At 46.3% G+C, this 20,589-nt stretch overlaps 1 protein-coding gene across 1 annotated transcript in view; it reads right to left on the bottom strand.

Moving 5' to 3' along the window:
- Positions 1-9,115, bottom strand: part of tnip1 (TNFAIP3 interacting protein 1) — an 82,623-nt gene extending 73,508 nt beyond the window's left edge. The window contains exon 1 of the mRNA XM_043704213.1: positions 8,997-9,115. The gene's annotated coding sequence lies outside the window, so the exon portion shown is untranslated. The remainder of the gene's footprint in view (positions 1-8,996) is intronic.
- Positions 9,116-20,589: the final 11,474 nt, after the last annotated feature.

The following is a 20,589-nucleotide window of genomic DNA, read 5'->3' as shown; positions in this document are numbered from 1 at the left end:
GGGCACTGTAACAGCATCAAATAGTTGTCAGAAACTTATGGAATTAGAACAGAAACTTAAATCAAAATGATATTGTCCAGAGCAACAATGCACCCTGGCCCCAGGGGCGTCTCTCTTTCTAAAGACAATCCTCTGGTCTATGCTGGCTCCAAAGGCCGGTTTGATTGACAGGGTTAGGGGCTGAACCACATGAGTTTTAACCACATGAGTTTTAACCAGTAGCTGTTGTCTTGCAATTGGTACAAGTTACTTTGGCTGCTTAGACATTGGCTGGATCACCCAAGAGCCAGTGGTTAGAGCAGTGCAGACTGGAGTGGAATGTCAGTGCACCAGATTGTGGGTATGTTTCCATGCTGTAGGACTCCTGGGTATGGAGGGATTATTGTTTCTAAAAAAAGGGGCAAGGGTGAGTAGGTTGGGCCTGTACTCATTGGAGTTTAGAAAAATGAGAGGCGACCTTAGTGAAACACCAGATATTTAGGGACTTTGACAGGACAGATGCAGAGAATTACCTCATGGGACAGTCCAGGACCAGATTGTATTATCTCAGAGTAAGGGGTCACCTATTTAGGACAAATGAGAAGGACGTTTCACTCTCAGACGGTAATAAATCTATGGAATTCTTTACCACAGAGTGCTGTCAAGGCTGGGTCATTAAGTGTTCTCAACACGGAGATAGATTTATAATCAGTAAGGGAATCAAGGATTATGGACAGAAGGCAGTAAAGTGGAGTTGAAGGTTCAGCCACGATCTCACTGAATGACAGTGCAGAACTCGACGGGCTGAATAGCCCATTTGATGGTATTACGGAGTTGTGCAGAATCCCAGACGCAGGAAGCTCAGTGGGAACTGCCCAAGAAATGGAAGATTCTGATAAACCAGCCTCCTCAGCCACCTGTCCTAACATCTTTGCTTCCCCCCCCCCCCCCCACCCCCGCAGTGCCACATTCATGCCCTTTAACCAAGTGCCACCCTCCCTCCCACATTTCCCTGAAATACTTCCCCTTCCTCAGCAGCTGTCTGAGCGTCTGACTGTGCCAAAGGGCATTTACTCTCAGAACGCCACACACTAACTGATCGAAAAGGGCATGTGGTTTGACTACCGGGCAATGGTGTTGATTTCAGTTGCACTCTGCATTTCAGGAGGAGCCGGGATCGGAATTCTCTGCTGGAATTGTGGAGCTGAGGACCAGCGGACTAACATTCCTCAGAATATCCGGAGCACAAATCACTCAACCAATCAGAAGCCAGTGGTGGCCCTTGTTTCAAGGCCTCAAGCTGGACCTCTCAATTCTCCACAGAAGTAGGCCATTCAGCCCATCAAGTCTATATCACCATTCATAGATTCGTAGAGTCATACAGCATGGAACTAGACCCTTCGGCCCAACCAATACATGTTGACCATGTTCCCAAACTAAACTAGTCCCACCAGCCTGCGCCTGGCCCATCTCCCTCCAAACCTTTCCTATTCATATACTGATCAAATTGTCCTTCAAACATTGTAATTGTACCTGCATCCATCACTTCCCCTCTATTCTACACACTAAGCACTCTGTAAAAACATTGCCCCTCATTATTTTTTAAAAAGCCTTCTCCTCTCATCTTAATATGTCCCCTAGTTTTGAACTCACAATCTTAGGGAACGAGCCAATCCATGGCCCTCATGATTTCATAAATCTCTACATCACCCCTCAACCTCCCACACTCCAGTGAATAAAGACCCAGCCTCTCCTTATAACTCAAGTCCTGGCAACATCCTGGTAAATCTTTTCTGAACCCTCTCCAGTTTAAATCACATCCTTCCTGCAAGTGGGATTCCAGAACTGGACACAGTACAACACAACGGGCCTAGATGGGATTGTGGCTGATCTGTGGCCTAACTCCGCAGACAGCTGCCTCAGGCTCAGTGTATACGGTCACTGAAATGTGACAGTGTTTGGACACAGGAAGCCATTCTGCGACTTACTGCACAAATCAGAAGCCTCAGAGATTTGCTTCCAAGCTTTTTCTATCAAAATCTGCCCAGAACCAGAACAAACCCGATAACCAGTGTCTGTCCATAATTAGCTCTCACACAGTTAGCAGCGCAGCACATGCCTGATTTAAAAAAGAAGCTACGCGGCCCAGAGCCAAAAAGGGGCAAAGGGTTCGAGCTTTCATAAAAAGAGAGATGAAGCATGGAACAAAATAAAAATGTTAAACCGAAAGCAGCTGGAACGTACTGTTCAATTCTGGGCAAAGGGCTTCAGAGAGGACCTCAAGGAGTGGCTGCCAAGTATCTTCAGAGATTTTTGTTGTTTATTCTGGGCTGGGATGTGGAGAATTATTGCCCATCCTTAAATCACCTTTGAACTGAGGGGCCTCCTTGGCCATTTCAGATGATGGTTAATAGTCAGTCACATTGCTGTGGGCCTGGAGGCCACACCAGATATGGACTGCAGGCACTGCTGCCTCACAGCGCCAGGGACCCGGGTTCAATTCCAGCCTCAGGCAAAAGTCTGTGGGGAGTCTGCTCAGTGTTTGCGTGGGTTTCCTCCGGGTGCTCCAGTTTCATCCCACAGTCCAAAGATGTGCAGGTCAAGTGGATTGGCCATGCAAAGTCGCACAGTGTTCAGGGATTTGCAAACTAGGTGAATTAGGGAAATGAAGGGTTACAGGGTGGGTCTGAGTGAGATGCTTTGCCGCAGATCAGTGTGAACTTTATAGGTCTGTGAAAAAGACTATAGTGAACCAGATGGATTTTTTTTTAGGTAAAAGTGAAGCCAAAGTCACCTGAGTCTTACCAGGCCAGATTGCTCACACAGTAGAGAGTGCAAGCGAGAGACGACTGGTGGTGCTTTAACCTGAGGGTCATTGTGCAGGTTGTAAGTTTGCTTGCTGAGTTGGAAGAGTTGTTGTCAGAAGTTTTGTCACCATACTAGGTAACATCATTGAGCCTCTGGTGAAGCGCTGGTGTTCTGTCCCGCTTGGTATTTATGTGTCTTGGTCTGTTACGGTGGATGATATCACTTCCGGTTCTTTTTCTGAGAGGGCCCAAATCAATATGTTTGTTAATGGAGTTCCGGTTTGAATGCCAGGCTTCTAGGAATTCCAGTGCCTGTATTTATTTAACCTGATCCAGGATGGATGTGTTGTCCCAGTCAAACTGGTGTCCCTCGTTGTCTGTGTGTAAGGATATTAGTGATAGTTGGTCATTTCTTTTGGTGGCTCGTTGGTGTTCCTGTATCCTAGTGGCTAGCTTCCTGCCTGTCTGTCTAGTGTAATGTGTGTTTCAGTCCTCGCAGGGTATTTTGTTCATTTTGCTGGTTGTTGATGTGGGGTCCTTTAGGTTAATCAGGAGCAGTTTCAGTGTGTTGTAGGTTTGTAGGCTACCATAATGCCAAGGGGCTGGAGCAGTCTGGTCGTTATCTCAGAGATGTCTTTGATGTATAATAGTGCAGCTAGAGTCTATGGGCGTGTTGTGTCGTCTTGTTTAGGTGTTGTGCAAGAATTGGCGGACTGTGCTTATTAGATACCAGTTGTTCTTGAATATGTTTTTCATCAGCATCCTGTAGTTCCTGGATGTTGCAGTGTGTTGTGGCTCATTTAAATAATTTCCTGATGCAGTTCCGTTTGGGAGTGTTGGGATGACTGCTCCTGTAGTTGAGTATCTGGTCTGTATGTGTTGCTTTCCTGTAGGTCTGCAGTTCTCCATTGGCTGTTCGTTCCACTCTGACATCTAGGAAGGGGAGGCTGTTGTTCTCTTCCTCTTTGGGTGAACTTTATACCAGTAAGGATGTTGTTTATGTGTTTGTGGGTTTCTTCTAATTTGTTCCATTTCATGATGACAAAGGTGTCATCCACACAGTGGACCCAAAGCTTGGATTTGATCGTGGGGAGGGCTGTTTGTTCAAGTCTTTGCATAACTGCTTCTGCTAAGAATCCCGATATTGGCGATCCTATGGTTGTCCCTACAAACCAATGTTTATAGGTCTTATCATCAAAGGTGAAGTGTAGTGAGACACAGGTCTACTATTTTGAGGATGTTGTCCTTGCTAATGGAGTTGGTGCTATCTGATGTTTGTGTCCTTGGTCTAGCAGTGAGGTCAGTGTTTCTTTGGCCAGGCTGATGTTTATTGATGTGGAGCGTGCTTCAGGCTGGGGAGAGGTTGAGAAGGAGAGTCCTCCATAGTAACCTCGGTCCGTGTGGGGATTGAACCCACGCTGTAGGTGTCACTCTGCATCACAAACCAGCCAGTGGGTAAGGGAGAAGGACCAAAAGGCAGGTAATGAGAATGGAGGTTAAGGGTCATCACGAAAAGTAGAGCAGGTTAGAGATGGTGAAAGGTGTCATTTGGAAATAAAAACTCCAAAGTGTGTTGTTTCTCAAAAAAAGAGAGAGGGGGCTGAGATTGCCAAAATTAGTCACAGATAGAGTCAAACAGCATGGAAACAAACCCTTACATTCAAACAGTCTATGCCGACTATAATCCCAAACTGAACTAGTCCCACCTGCCTGCTCCTGGTCCATATCCCTCCAAACCTTTCCTATTCATGAACTTATCTAAATGCCTTTTAAACATTGTAACTGTACCCACACCCACCACTTTCTCTGAATGTTCATTCCACACATGTAACACTGTAAAAAAAGCTTTAAAATATGACCTCTAGTTTCGAACTCCCCTACCCCAGGGAAAGGATGCTTATCATTTAAATTATCAATGCCCCTCATGATTGCATAAACCTCAACACAACCCCTCAACCTCCTACACTCCAGTGAAATAAAAAAGATGTAAATTAAGTGACTTTCTGGGGGGTGGGGGGGAGACGGGGAGAGTGCGCACGAGAGAGAAAAACGAGTGAGAGTGAGAGTGAGAGAGAGAGTGCGAGAGAGAGACCGAGACCGACCCCCCCCCCCCCACAGAATGCCACATGTGAATACATGGGAAGATCAAACAGTAAGCTTTCAAAGAGAGTAGAGTTAAGTCAAAAGAGACTGGATGAAGATTTCTTTGTGATTACAGAGGGTTCTGAACAAACCCCTGCTCAACAGCAAGCCACCCCACAGAATAATGTCCCAAATCACTGACACATTTCACATTTTCCTCTTGAAGAGATTACAAGAACAGGGGTTAATAAACCAGCTTTAACTCTGCTGGTAGTGGGACTGATCAACAAAAAGATGGTGGAAAAATAAGAAAATTGGGAGCTAGTTCATCTGCCCCACCTCACAACTTAATGACTTGGGATATCCCGCTGAAAACGTAACAAAGTGGGAAAGCTGACCCTGAATCTGGGTGACCCAGAATGGCCAGTAAATGAGGAGAAAGTGAGGTCTGCAGATGCTGGAGATCAGAGCTGGAAATGTGTTGCTGGAAAAGCGCAGGTCAGGCAGCATCCAGGGAACAGGAGAATCGACATTTCAGGCATAAGCCCTTCTTCAGCCCTTGGCCAGTAAATGAGTCAGTCATTCCTTGGATTGATAGCATTGGTGGAGACAAGATACAGAGGTAACACTTTGAAACTGCTTCAAAACTAGCGCCGAGCAAGTGCCATACCAGAGTCAAAACATTGACTCTGTTGCTCTCTCCACAGACCTGCTGAGTTTCTCTGGGCATTTGTTTCAGATTTCCAGCACCCGCAGAATTTTGCCTACAGTCCTTGGGTTTTTGTGGACTTTTGGCAATGACAGGGTTAAGTTAAAGGGGACTATCATCAGAAAAATCTTGTCTGAAAACCCCTGCTTTCCATTTGTTTACACACAAGACAATGGCAGAAATCTTGACTCAGTGTACCATGACATCAACAACATGTGGTTGGGCTATGAAAATAACTCGCGGTTCCACAATCATTTCCTCTCTCTCTCTCTCTCTCTCTCTCTCTCTCTCTCTCTCTCTCTCGGTACTGGAAGCTTCACTGAGGCAATAGGTTGCCACATCCCATAATGACTGCACTACAAACTAATTCACAGCATGAAGTGACTTATTGATGTGGCACAGTGCTGCTGCTACAACAATAACAACTTGCATTGATATAACACCTTTGCTGCAATAAGAGCCAATCCTGAGGCACGCTTACCAAACACAGATTAGATACAGATCAGACCTATCAGGAGAGCTCACCCACAGCTTGGCTGAGGGGGGAGGGAGGAGTGCTTGGGAGGGAGACAAAGGAGATTTCCAGTCGTTAAAAGCAGTTATCCCAAGGAAGGCTTGCTATTAACATCAGAGATGTACAAGAGGCTGGGACCAGATGAAGGGCTGGAGACAGACAGCGAATTCTAGATTAGAGTGGTGCTGGAAAAGCACAGCAGTTCAGGCAGCATCTGAGGAGCAGTAAAATCGACGTTTCGGGCAAATGCCCTTCATCAGGAATACTGCTCCTCGGATGCTGCCTGAACTGCTGTACTTTTCCAGCACCACTCTAATCTAGACTCTGGTTTCCAGCATCTTCAGTCATTGTTTTTACCTAGAGAGAGGCAGAGAGACAGGCAGATACAAAGTCAATGAGGGTTTGAAAATGGCAGTTTTACAATTTAATCCATTGTTGCACTGGAAGCAGAAGTGGATGAAATGCAGTGGCTTACTTAAAAATGTGAAAAGCAACGAGCCAATTGCAGCTCCTGAAGGTTTACCAACAGGTTCGGCATGGTCAGTCAGTGGGTGCTGACTCATGAGGCAGTGGTCCAATTCTATTCCTGATGAAGGGCTTTTGCTCGAAACGTCGATTTTCCTGCTCCTCAGATGCTGCCTGACCTGCTGTGCTTTTCCAGCACTACTTTGATCTAAACTCTTGTTTCCAGCATCTGCAGTCCTCACTTTTGCCTCGGCAGTGGTCCAAGCAGAGGGAGCCTGAATTTCCCAGAACACCTTTCAAACAACTGACATTCCCAATCCAGGGCCAAGGCACGGTGTCCCAGGACCAGAACATACTTCTGCAACTAGTCAAGGACAAAGAGAAGACCGCCACTAAATCTCTCTCACACACAAACAGACAGCAAATACGCATGCAATCTGAAACAAAAACAGAAATAAAAATTTTAAAAAATCACAACACCAGGTTATAGTCCAACAGGTTTATTTGGAAGCACTAGCTTTTGGAGCGCTGCTCCTTCATCATGTGATTGTTCACAACCAGTACTCCGAGCAGTACTCCGAAAGCTAGTGCTTCCAAATAAACCTGTTGGACTATAACCTGGTGTTGTGTGATTTTTAATTTTGTCCACCCCAGTCCAACACCAGCATCTCCGAATCAAAAACAAATCGTCACACCAATCTGACCTGGATATGTATCAATCGCTGGATCGTTACAGAAATATTACAAATGCAGAAGGAGGCTGTTTGGCCCATCGTGCCTCCAGCAGCTCTTCAAAGAAGCAAATGAATCAAAATCCTGCAGCACCCTCCCCTTTAAACACAATGAGAGCAACTCCACCACACCGATTGTAATTTAACAGCCTCTGTCTGTGTAATGAAGCCCATGCAGGGATTCACAAACACATACGTGCCCAAACATCAAGGTATCTGCCATGGCTCCAAACCCCAGGATCCAGGCACTTTAGCACAAAATCCAGACTGGTGCTCTGTTGAGGTAATGAGATCGTACCTTGGTGCCTTTTACTATATTAAAAAAAAACTGATAAACTGCAAATAGTTGCTGCCACAACTGCACTTTTAGAGATATCATCTTTCAGATGAGACATTAAACCAGGGCCCAGTCTGCTCACTCAGCTGGGCTTACAGCATCCCACAGTCACACTATGAGCAACAGTAAGAGGGTTCGCACTGAGTCCCAGCCCACTATTCTCACTCATCCGATAGCATCAGGTCACTCATCACATTGCTGCTTTGTGGGAGCTTGTTCTGCACAAATTGGCAAGCCAGTCCTCATGCAATTACAACAGTGAGCATCACAAATTACTGGAGGGACGTGATTGCACTGGAGGGGGTACAGAGGAGATTCACCAGGATGTCACCTTGGGGATAGAAAGTCTCAGTTCTGAGGAGAGACTGGATGGGCTGGGTTTGTTTTCCCTGGAGCAGAGGAAGCCGCAGGTGGAATCTAGTGGTGGTGGACAACATTATAAGGGGCATAGATGGAGAGGATCATGGAAACCTCTCCCCATGTCTAAGGCCAGAGCACATAAGTTTACAATGAGGAGCAAGCAGCTTAGAGGAGATCTCAAATAATGAGGGCAGGTGGGGGGGGGAGAAGTGATTATACATTGTGTGGAACATGCTGCTTGAGATGGTGGGGAGAGAATCAGAGAGTCCCTACTGTGCGAAAACAGGCCATTCGGCCCCAACAACTCAACACAGATCCGCAGACACCCTACCCCTGTGACCCTGCACTTCCAATGTCTAATCCACCTAAACTGCACATCCCTGGACACTATGAGCAAATTAGCATGACCAACCTACCTAATCCACCAGGGAACATTTAAAAAGCATCTGAACGAGCACTTAAATGACAGGGCACAGTAGACTATGGACCAAGTGCAGGTTATTGGGATCAGTGTGGTTTGGTGTTTGCTGGTCGGCATAGACACGGAGGCCGAAGGGCCTGTTTCTATGCTGTCTGACTCCATGCATTGGCTGCGAGGCAATCGGAGAAGGCGCTACACGAATGCCAATCCTTTGAGGAAACACTTGTGGTGAGCGAGTGGCTGGGCTGTCTCCTTTTAATCTTTAGATCTGTCCCTGTCCCCAGAACTAAACAAACCAAACAACAGCTGGCACACGCACACCAGGGGACGGGGAACACTGACAAGCTGTGGAATATATACCGTCCGTTCGGCCCATCGCACCCCTACACCCCCCCAACTGTCACGAAGCGGATACATGTCAGTGCCACTCACGCTCAGGAGCGATTGTAAAGCAGCCGGGAGCCCAGGCCTGGAGCAGGCAATGCCCCCAGCTTGCATCGCTGGCATTGCCGTCTCTGTGCCCACCCTTCCCACTGCCCATGAGCCCAGGCTCACCCTCCCCTCCCCTCCTTTGCCCCGGTAACCCCCTACCTTGCCTCCGCTGCTCTCGCTGGGAACAGGCGACTGGCTGCCAATGCGGACCGTGTAGAGCCAGCCCAGCCCAGCCCCTCCCTCCCGGAGAGAGCGCCTGGGGCCCGCGCCTGCGCACCAGCGGCCGGGGAATCCCCCCGCGGTGGGGAGGATCCCTCGCAACGTCAGCGGCCGTCCTGATTGACAGCCCCTTCGACCAATAGCGGCGCGGAGAGACCTTTTAAAGGGCCCGGGGACGGGGCGGGGCGTCCCACTTCCGGGTTTGCCCTCAGCAGCAAATTGTAAATGGCCCAGAGAAACAAAACAGAAAGCTGGGAGGGGAGGGGAAGCAGGACAGAGATCAGATTTCATTTCTATTTTTATTTAAAAAGGCAAAGCTATTATAAAAGGTGGAGAGTGTGCTGTTGGAAAAGCACAGCATCAGAGGAGCAGACAAGACTTGCCTCACTTTGTTAATCACAAAACTTCTGGCAAGTTTCTCTCCCCTCTTTCAGACTTTTATGTCCTTTCCATTACGAGTTAATTCAGTCCAGTATCTCACAATCCAACGTTTTAATCTCCGGAAGAAAGAACATTATTTCATATTTAGCCCAGCGGCCGTTTCTGCAGCGACTCTCCTCACGCTGAGATGCTACTCCCCAGCCCCCAGACCCCCAGACCCCCAGCCCCCAGACCCCACCCCGAATTGTTCCTTTACGCAACTGTTGTCAAAAGTAGAAATCGGAAATAGTCCGAGAGATCAGCTCAGTCGCTCACTCGCTGGACTTTCCGCAGCTTCCACTTCAAGGTTGCTACAACTTCAACAGGAACTATTTCGAAACTTGAGAAAGATTTCGAGCTCCTTGAAGACAGCTGCTCTGTAAAAGCTTGTGTTTTCCAATAAACCCGTTGGACTATAACCTGGTGCCTGTGATGTTTGGCTGTGTGAAATGAACCGTCTGTGCTGGTGCCAAAGCCCTCTCCCATTCGACCCCCTGGACCAGCTTTTCCATTCAATAAGATCCTGCCTCATCTGTTTATCTCAAATTCTACAATCCCATCCATGCCAATAATTCTGGATTCCCTTGTTTAATATGAATCTATCCACTTTCATTTTAAATACTCAACGATCCCGCCCTCTGAGATAAACACAAAAATGTTCTCCCTGTGCTGAAAGTGGGGCCTCCATGTCTGGGCTCACTCTCCAAGACGGAACAACTCATTCCCGATGAAGGGCTTTTGCCCGAAACGTGGATTTTCCTGTTCCCCAGATGCTGCCTGACCTGCTGTGCTTTTCCAGCACACACTAATCTTGACTCTGATCTCCAGCATCTGCAGTAACCACTTTCACCTTCTCCAAGAGGAAACATCTTTTCCACATTCACCTTGTCCAGCCCATTCATGTACATTTCAATTGAGTCAACTTTTCAACTCCAATGGAAATGAGCTCTGCTAATTCAGGCTCATGAGACATTCCAGCACCACCCTCTTCACTCCCAAATGTTAAATGTTGATTTTTCTCTCTCTGCACCTTCTCTGCAGCTGTAACACTGTAATCTGCACACTGTTCTGCCACCCCCATGTACTTTGTTTAGTACAATCTGCCTGTATAGCACACAAAACAACATTTTTCACTGTATGTTGATACACGTGACAACAATATATTAAAGATGTCTATGTAAGTGTCCTCTGAAATATCTCGAATGAATTTAGATTAGATTAGGTAGATTCCTTACAGTGTGGAAATAGGCCATTTGGCCCAACAAGTCCACACTGACCCTCCGAAGAGTAGCCAACCCAGACCCATTTCCCTCTGACTAATGCACCTTTGGGCAATTTAGCATAGCCAAAGTATCTGACCTGCACATCTTTGGACTGTGAGAGGAAACCGGAGCACCCTTTACATCCCTAAAAGGAGACTTAAACTGCACACAGTATGTGAGATGTGGTCCCACTAATGTCCTGTCTAACTGAAGCATGGCATTATTATTTTTATAGGGTTAACATTTTTGAGTCTCATATGATTCTTCAGATCACTCAGACCCTTCTTCAGATTTCATAAAGTCATATTGGACTCGAAACACTGACTCAGTTTCTCTCTCCACAAATGCTGCCAGTTCTGCTGAATTTCTCCACCATTCTCTGTGTCTCTTTCAGATTTTCCAGCATCCGCAGCATTTTGCTTTTTATTATTTTATGTTCAATTCCTCGCAGCTTTAGTTCATTCTTAAATACCTCAGCTGCTGGCAATCTGAAAGGCCAGATATTGCTGGAAGCACTGAACCAATTGTTATTGGCCTAAACATTTTAATTCTGTTTCTTTCTCCACAGACGCTGCATCTCTGTTAATTTAGAATACCACCCCTGTGGTTTAAAATGTCAGCTCTGACTAAGTGGGTATCGCTTTTGCCTGGAAATTTGAACCCAAAATACAGAGTGGCTGTCCAGAGGGAGTACAGAGCTGTCAGAGGTGTAGTCTTTCAGATGAGATGCAAAACTGAACATTTGTCTTTTGACTGAATGCAAAAAGTCCCATGGCCATTATTTGAAGAAGAACAGCAGGACATTCAATCAATGACGAAAGTATTTCACATGACCAATAGATCCCAGCCATCTACCCATGATTGTGGGCAGTTGTGGAAATGAGTTCAGTAATTCTGGTCAGTTAGGAGTTCGAACACCCCCAGAAAGTGGGAGGGAAGGATAGTATAAACATCAAAGATTTTGCCCACACATATATGCTCAAACACATACCCACATTTGTAAGTTTGTAAGTACATAAACTCCCTCACATACACTCACATAAATGTGGCTTTCCCAGCCTCAGTCATAGCAGCAATAGCTTGTATTTATTTAGCCCTTTTAACCCAGGAGAGCTTACCAAATTGTTTAATCAAACAGATGATGCCATTCGGCCCGCAGTGCCTGCTGCACTATTCAATACCATCGTGGCTAATCGTCCAATTCAGTCCCGTTTCCTGCTTGCTCCCTCTTTGATCCCTTTTAGCCCATCCTCTATCTACCTCCTTCTTGAAAGCATTCAAATATTTTGGCCTCAACCTGTGACAGAGAATTCCACAGGCTCACCAATCTCTGGGTGAAGGAAAAAAGAATCTGATCCCAAACTTCAATCGTAGTCGCACAAAGCAACTAAACGTCTCTCTCCATGAAAGAGGAAGACAGTAGCGATTGGTTATAAGACACTTGAGAGGCACCACTTGCTGAGTGTGGGATAAGGTGAAGGCACAGGTCTCCTTGAGCTGCTACAGCCAGTACAGGGATTGAACCTGTACTGCTGGCTTCATTAAGCATCACACTTTCACCACGTAAGCTCACTGATCACCTCTGTATCGAGAGGGTTGGCCCGATAACCCAAAGCACAGTCAATATCGTAGGTTTTGGAGATAGTGGTGGAGTCATGGTAATGTGACTGGACTAGCAACCCAGAACCCCAGGCTAATGTTCGAGGCACCGAGATTTGAATCACACCATGACAACATTTGAATTCAATAAATATTCTGGAATTAAAACAACCGTTTAATAGTGACAACATATACTCTGTTGAGTACCTTTAAGAAGGTCTGGTTTATTAATTCCAAGTAGTTAATGCTTCCAAATAAACCTGTTGGACTATAACCTGGTGTTGTGTGATTTTTATCGTTGTACACCCCAGTCCAACACCAGCATCTCCACATCATGGTTTATAAATGCCTTTCAGGGAAGGAAATGGGCTGTCCTTGTCTGGCCTGGCCTACATGTGACTCCAGACCCACAGTAATGTGGTTGACTCTTATCTACCCTCTGGCCAATCAGAGATGGGCAATAGTTGTTGGCCCATCCAGTGATACCAACAGTTCACAAACAGAAACAAGAAGAAAAGAGGTTGAGGGAAGTAGGTGACAGTGAAGGTGGAATGATAAACATCATGAATTAGGGGAGCTTGGAGGGTTTTGGGGCTGGGGAGATTATGGAGATAGGGAAGGCAAGGGAATTGGAAGCAAGGTAATGAGGTAACACAAGGAACGGGAGCAGGAGCAGACCAAAGGTGACTCCTCCACCATTCAACAAAATCATGGATGATGTGTGACTGAACTTCACTTTCCCACCTTATCCTCAGAGCCCTCTCACAGACTTATATCCCTTTACACTCACTCTCTCACAGACAATCATACATATCCATCCCTCCCCCCCCCCCCAACACATACACACACAGACCCACATGCACCCATACACATATAAGTTTATGGAGTGAATTTGTACTTGCAGAATTACACTTTACTTTGCTCAAAAACTGCATGAATCCATGAAAGATTCTGTAAATCCGTTTTTTTAGATTAGAATCAGCCTGACCATTGTGGCACAGACAGCCTCACACAGGGCAGCTCACACCTTCAATGCATTATCTGGGCCGACATGGCACCAATTGTTAAAGTTCACTTGAGAATGTAGCTTTTAAAAAAGTTCTGGGATTTACATATGAAAGAACTGACACCAACATGGTCATTCTAAAAGATGAGAGACTAAACAAACAATCCAGGTCTTTTTCAATGTATAATTTCAGTTACAAAATTTTGCTATAAATTCTGTGCCTGTTGGGCTATAACCTGGTGTTGTGTGATTTTTAACTTTGTACACCCCAGTCCAACACCAGCATTTCCAAATCCATAGCCAGAACATCCTTCCTCAGATAAAGAGATCAAATCTTCACACAGTACTCCAGCTGTGGTCTCACCAAGGCCCCTGGACACTTGCAGCAAGACATCCCTGCTCCTGTACTCGAATCCTCTCACTCTAAAGGCTAACATACCATTTACCTTCTTCACCACCTGCTGCACATGAAACACTTACTTTCAGAAATATGACACCGAGATTACAAACAATCTGGTTCAACCTCAGGGAGTTTCCATGGAGAGGAATGTTAACAACTTGGGAATAGAGTACGGAGCAGGGACTGAAAACAATGGCTTCAGTCTTCCCAATATTTAATGGAGGAAATATCTACTCAGCCAGTAACTGGTTTTCTTTTTGCTTAACAGGGGGAGTGGGTTTCACTGGAAAAGCCACCATTTATTCCATGTACCTAATTATCCTTGAACTGAATGGCCCATTTCAGAAGAGTCAACCACATTGCTGTGAGTCTGGAGCTACATGTAGGCCAGACCAGGTAAGGATGGCAGTTTCCTTCCCTAAAGGGCACCAGATTAGATTAGATTCCCTACAATGTGGAAACAGGCCCTTCGGCCCAACAAGTCCACACTAACCCTCTGAAGCATAACCCACCCAGACCCATTTCCCTCAGAATGAGGCACCTAACACTACGGGCAATTCAGCATAGCCAATTCACCTGGCCTGCACACCTTTGGACTGTGGGGAGGAAAGCAGAGCACCCGGAGGAAACCCATGCTGACGCAGGGAGAAATGTGCAAACTCCACACAGACAGTCGCTCAGGGCTGGAATCGAATCCAGGTCCCTGGCGCTGTGAGGCAACAGTGCTAACCACTGAGCCACCATACCACCCCAGTGAGCTAGTGAACCAGATGGGTTTTTCCTACAATCAATGACAGTTACCATAATCATTAATGAGACTAGTTTATGACTTTATTAACTGAATTTAAATTAAACCAATTTGATCCTGATAGATCAAAGCATGCTCTGAGGAATTAAATCGGAGAATGGCAGTCACCATATGTTAAGTTAACATAGCTGCAATCTGTCTCAATGCTCTCTCCATTTGTGATGTACAGGGCACTGTATGTAAATGCATGTCAGGCAGCACAGTGGCTCAGTGGTTAGCACTGCTGCCTCACAGTGTCAGTGACCTGGGTTCAATTCTACAGTTGAGTGACTGTCAGTGTGGAGTTTGCACATTCTCTCTCTCCCTCTCCCTCTCTCTCTCTCTCTCTCTGTGGGTTTCCTCTCATAGCCCGAAGATGAGCAGGTTCGGTAGATTGACCATGCTAAGTTGCCCCTCTGTGCTAGATAGTGTCCAGGGATCTGTAGGTTATGTGGATTACCCATGGTAAATGTAGAGTTACTGGGATAAGGTGGGGGACTGGGTGGCATGTTGTTTGGAGGGTCAGTGCAGACTTGATGGGCTGAACAACCTCTTTCTGCACAGTGGGATTGCTTCAAGTAAACCAAATTGCTACTAAAGGTCTGTACTAATAAACACCTTAAAGCACAAACCAATAGAGATTGCAGTTCCAGTTCTAAAGCAGGGTCTCTCCACAGATGCTGCCACATTTGCTGAGTTTCTCCAACAATTTTTGTTTTTGTTTCTGATGTCCAGTAGTTCTTTGGGGTTTTAGTTTTGTGTTTGCGTTAGAGATTGTACGACAGTAAGTATTAAATATATAAATAACTATCATTTTAATTCCTCTGCTCTCTGCCTGAAGACTGACAGCACCCTTCACCCACAGATAAACAAGGAAGCAGCTAGGATGGGGTGCAAGTCTGACTCACTCTGACTGTCCCTCAATGAGTCTGAGCTGCTATAACAACATTCACATACACAGTGTTGCCTTGAGATTAGGGAGTCAGCCCCTCCTGTCCAACCAGTTCAGGTCGACTATAAACTAGTCCCACCTGCTTGCCCATATACTTCCAAACATTACTTTCTCATGTACTTACCCAAATGTCTTTTAAATGTTGTAACTGTATTTGCATCCACCAATTCCCTTGGAAATTCATTCCACATACAGACCACTCTCTGTGTAAAAGAGTTGCCCCTCTTGTCTTTTTGAAATCTCTCTCCTTTCACCTTAAAAACATGCCCCCTAGTCTTGGAATCCCCCACGCTAGGGAAATGACACCTTATCTGTACCTCTTGTGATTTTATAAACCTCTACAAGGTCACCCCTCAACCTCCTCTGCACCGGCGAAAAATGTCCCAGCCTCTCCTTATAACTCAAACCGTCCCTTCCTGGCAATGTCCTGGTGAATGTTCACTGACCCCTCTCTAGCTTAATAATATCCTTCCTATAGCAGGGCCTCAGTGATTGTAGAGAGTTGCGTACTCTTTCCGTTACTGAATATTTGCAATGAGTCACAGAGTGATGGGAAGAATGAGTGAGAAACCTTACGAGTTTTCAGAAATCTTGTCCAGAAGTGAGCTGGATGCTAACTTTCGGAGGATATGTTTCCAAGAACACCAGTTTCGTGACGTCCCCGCTTAGAGAACCTCAGTCAGGGCACTCTCCTGCCCTCACCATCTGCCATTGGCACGTGTTGAAAGGGAGTTCAGGGTGATCCCCAACTCTGCAGGCTGGCAGTGTGATGATCACACCTTCCCTGACCATCAATTCCTGGCGTGGGATTTAAAACTGTGAGCCTTCAATTCAGGTGCTGCATGATAGGACCTCCTTCTTGACAGAATAAAAATGAAAGGACTGTTTTTATTGGTCAGTGCATTGAGTATAGGAGTTGGGAGGTCATGTTACAGCTCTACAGGACATTGGTTAGGTCACATTTGGAATACTGCATTCAATTCTGGTCTCCCTGCTATAGCAAAGATGTCATTAAACTTGAAAAGACTTACAAGAATGTTGCCAAGGTTGGAGGGTTTGAGCTATAGGGAGAGGCTGAATAAGCTGGGGCTGTTTTCCCTACGGTGTTCGGAGGCTAAGGGGTGACTTTATAGAGGTTTATAATATCATGAGGGGAATGGATAGGATAAATAGACAAGGTCTTTCCCCCAGGGTAGGGGAGTCCAAAACTAGAGGGGATAGGTTTAATGTGAGAGGGAAAGGATGTAAAAGAGACCTGAGGGGCAACTTTTTCACACAGATGCTGGTGCGTGTATGGAATGAGTTACCAGAGGAAGTGGTGGAGGCTGGTACAACTACAACATTTGAAAGGGGCAGCACGGTGGTTCTGTGGATAGCACTGCCAGGGACTCGGGTTTGATTCCAGGCTCAGGCAACTGTCTGTGTGGAGTTTGCACATTCTCCCTGTGTCTGCGTGGGTTTCCTCCGGGTGCTCTGGTTTCCTCCCACAATCCAAAGATGTGCAGGTTAGGATGGATTGGCCATGTGAAATTGCCCATAGTGTTCAGGGATATGTAGGTTAGGTGCATTCGTCAGGGGTAAATGTAGGCGGGTGGGCCAGTGTGGATTTGTTGGACTGAAGGACCTGTTTCCACACAGTAGGGATTTGAAAAGGCATCTGGATGGGTATATGAATAGGAAGGGTGGAGAGGGATATGGGCAGTGTGCTGGCAAATGGGACTAGCTTAATTTTGGATATATGGCCGAGTTGGACTGAAGGGTATAACTTGTGCTGCATAATTCTGTAAGTCTATGACTTCAGCACTCTAGATTCTATACTGAGGTCTACCGATCATGTATTATGAGGTTGAGTCTATTGAAAGTATGGAATTGAGCTGACATGTTGGATATTTGTTCCATATCTTATTTCCGAGCTGGTGTCTTTTCCCTTTTAACTCACCCTGCTGCTCTGTTAAAAAAACACAGCAGGTCAGGCAGTGTCCGAGAAGCAGAAAAGTCAACATTTCAGGCAAGGGCTTTTGCCCGAAACGTTGATTTTCCTGCTCCTCGGATGCTGCCTGACCTGCTGTGCTTTTCCAGCACCACACTCTTGACTCTAAATCCCCAGCATCTGCCGTCCTCACTTTCTCCCTGCTCTATTACAAAGCCCATTTCTTGTACCTCACCTTGGCTGCAGCTTCCCCTTGCTGTCCCTTTCCCAGTGAATGGAGCTTAAAGCTGGGTAGACACTGTGTACATGGGCTTGTAGGGGAAGATTAAATGGGTGGGGTAAGATTAAGCGAGGGAGTTTGACATCCCAGTATACCCTCTCAGTGAACCACGAGGAAGGCAGTTAAAACGATTGTGATTTAATAAGCCCCTCGCTGACTTCCTCTTCTGGGGACATTGTGAAAGCTGGTGTTCTTGGAGATGTATCCTCAGAAAAATAAGCACACTGTTTGCTTCTGGACAGAATTTCTGAAAACTTGTAAGGTTTCTCCCTCGTTCTCCCCAGAAGGTTCTGACTCATTGCAAGCGTTCGGTGATACAGAATTTGAACTCAGTCAGTCGAAGCTGACTGGGAGAATGCTCGCAGCTCAGACAGATGAGCAGAAGGCATGAGGCATGGACCCAAGGATGAGGCACCTCAGTCACAGGGGTAGACCGCAGCTCTATCCCCCTGAAGAGAACACTCGAGGGGTCTGACACAGTGGAAAGGGATAAAGTATTCTCATTGGCAGAAAGATCAAGAACCAGAAGGCCACGGAGGTAAGGTGACAGAGGAACTAGGAGGAGGCCATTCAGCCCTTAGAACCTGCTCCATCATTCAATATGACCATGGCTGATCATCCAACTCTGTACCCTACTCCTGCTTTCTCCCCATACCCTTCGATCCCTTTAGCCCTAAGGACAGTATCTAACTCCTTCTTGAAAGTATTTAATGTTTTGACCTCCACCACTTTCTGTGGCAGAGAATTCCAAAGGATATCCACAGCAGGACGAAGGTGATGTGAAGAGAAATGCTTTTACACTGCTAATTGCTGACACTGTCCCTGCCTCAGCACTATCAATCACGGCATGGAAAAGGAAACTGGACTAATAGTCTGCCTAATAAAAACTGGTAGGGCTGTGGGGAAAGATGGAGATGTGGTACAAGAAGAATTGTTCCTGCAAGGAGCCTGTATACTCATGAGGGCTGAATAAGCTCCTTATTTTTATTCATTCATGGGACGTGGGCATCACTGAGTGGGCCAGTGGTTATTGCCCATCTCTAGTTACCCTTGAGAAGGTGGTGAGCTGCCTTCTTGAACCACGGCAGCCTGTTTGTAGAAAAACCCATGACGCCATTAGGGGAGGGAGTTGCAGGATTTGACTCAGTGAAGTGAAAGGAACACTAATACTTTTCCAAACGAGGATGGTGTTCCTATGTATCTGCTGCCTTTATCCTTCTGGATGGAAGTGGTCACGGGTTTGGAAGGTGCTATCTGAGAATCTGTAGTGAATTCCTGAAGTGCGTCTTGTAGATAATATACACTGAACATTGGTGGTGGAGGGAGTGGATGTTTGTGGATGTGGTGCAAATCAAGCAGGCTACTTTGTCCTGGATGGTGTCCAGTTTCCTGAGTGTTGTTAGAGCTGCACCTATCCAATTGGGTGACAGTATTCCCTCACACTCCTGACTTGTGCCTTATAGATGGTAGATAGGGATTGGAGAGTCAGGAGATGATTAGATTAGATTAGATTAGATTACTTACAGTGTGGAAACAGGCCCTTCGGCCCAACAAGTCCACACCGCCCCGCCGAAGCGCAACCCACCCATACCCCTACATTTACCCCTTACCTAAGACTACGGGCAATTTAGTATGGCCAATTCACCTGACCTGCACATCTTTTGGACTGTGGGAGGAAACCGGAGCACCCGGAGGAAACCCACGCAGACACAGGGAGAACGTGCAAACTCCACACAGTCAGTCGCCTGAATTCTCCATTCCTGATCTGCTCTGGAACCATTGTATTTGTGGTTGGTTCAGCTCAGAGTCTAGTCAATAATGACCCCCAGGTTGTAGATAGAGAAGCATTTAGCAATGGTCATTATAGGGCAAACAGAATTAGTTAGATTCTGTCTTGATGGAGATGGTCATTGCCTGGCAAATATCATTTGCCACTTATCAGCCCAAGCCTGGATATTGTTCAAGTCTTACTGCAAATGGACATGGACTGCTTCAGTATCTGAGGAACAGTGAATGGTGCTGAACATTGTGCAATCATCATTGACCATCCCCACTTCTGACCTTAAGATGGAGGGAAGGTCATTGATGAAGTAGTTGAAGATGGTTGGGCCGAGGACACTACCCTGAGGAACTCCTGCAGAGATGTCCCGGAGCTGAGGTGACTGACCTCCAACAACCACAACCATCTTCCTGTGTGCTTCAACCGTTCTATGGTTCTAAGATATCCCACCCTTTAACTTCTCCATGGATCACCATCTTGATGCAGTGGCAATGCTCGCATGCTCCCACGATCCCTCAAGTGATGCTGTTGGGAGTTCCTCATTCCTAGGTGACCATTTCACTGTGGAAAGGTTTGGGGGAAGGTGCCAGCCAAAGAGCAGTTCCAAACCAAATCGCCAAAAGCAAAAGCAGCAAAGGAAGACCATGTGGCTCGCCAATGCAGAAGAAGGCGACCGAATATGTTGAAGGGAGACCGGAGTATGTTGAACAATTCCGCATCTCGGCAGTCATCTCCTCCACTGGGCTACTATTGTTGAGGAAATCCAGCCCCGGTCAGCTGTGCCATCGCAACCCTCGACAAACTACAACAGTGAGTGCACAATCTCCACAGATCCACAAATGAGTGTACAGAGCACTTTGCATCACCATGGTCCTATATTGCAGTGAGGCCTCTGCATCAACAACGTGTTAGAATGCTAGGAAACGTTCACTCACAGTGCCTCCACCAGGTTTAATGGAAGGACCAGCAAATGGACTCCAATGTCTTTCTTGAAGCCACTTCCACAAAGATTTGGGCAAAATCAGTTTTGATGGAACAGACACCATGTCCCAGTAACTAAGATGTACCTAGTCCCTCAGTTCCTGTCTCCTCAAGTCTCCAATGGCCAGACTCCAAT

This window comes from Chiloscyllium plagiosum, chromosome 14 (genome assembly GCF_004010195.1).
Source record: "Chiloscyllium plagiosum isolate BGI_BamShark_2017 chromosome 14, ASM401019v2, whole genome shotgun sequence".
NCBI classification, from domain to species: Eukaryota; Metazoa; Chordata; class Chondrichthyes; order Orectolobiformes; family Hemiscylliidae; genus Chiloscyllium; species Chiloscyllium plagiosum.
The sequence above is the reverse complement of the archived record's forward strand: the minus strand, read 5'-3'. Positions and strand labels throughout refer to the sequence as shown.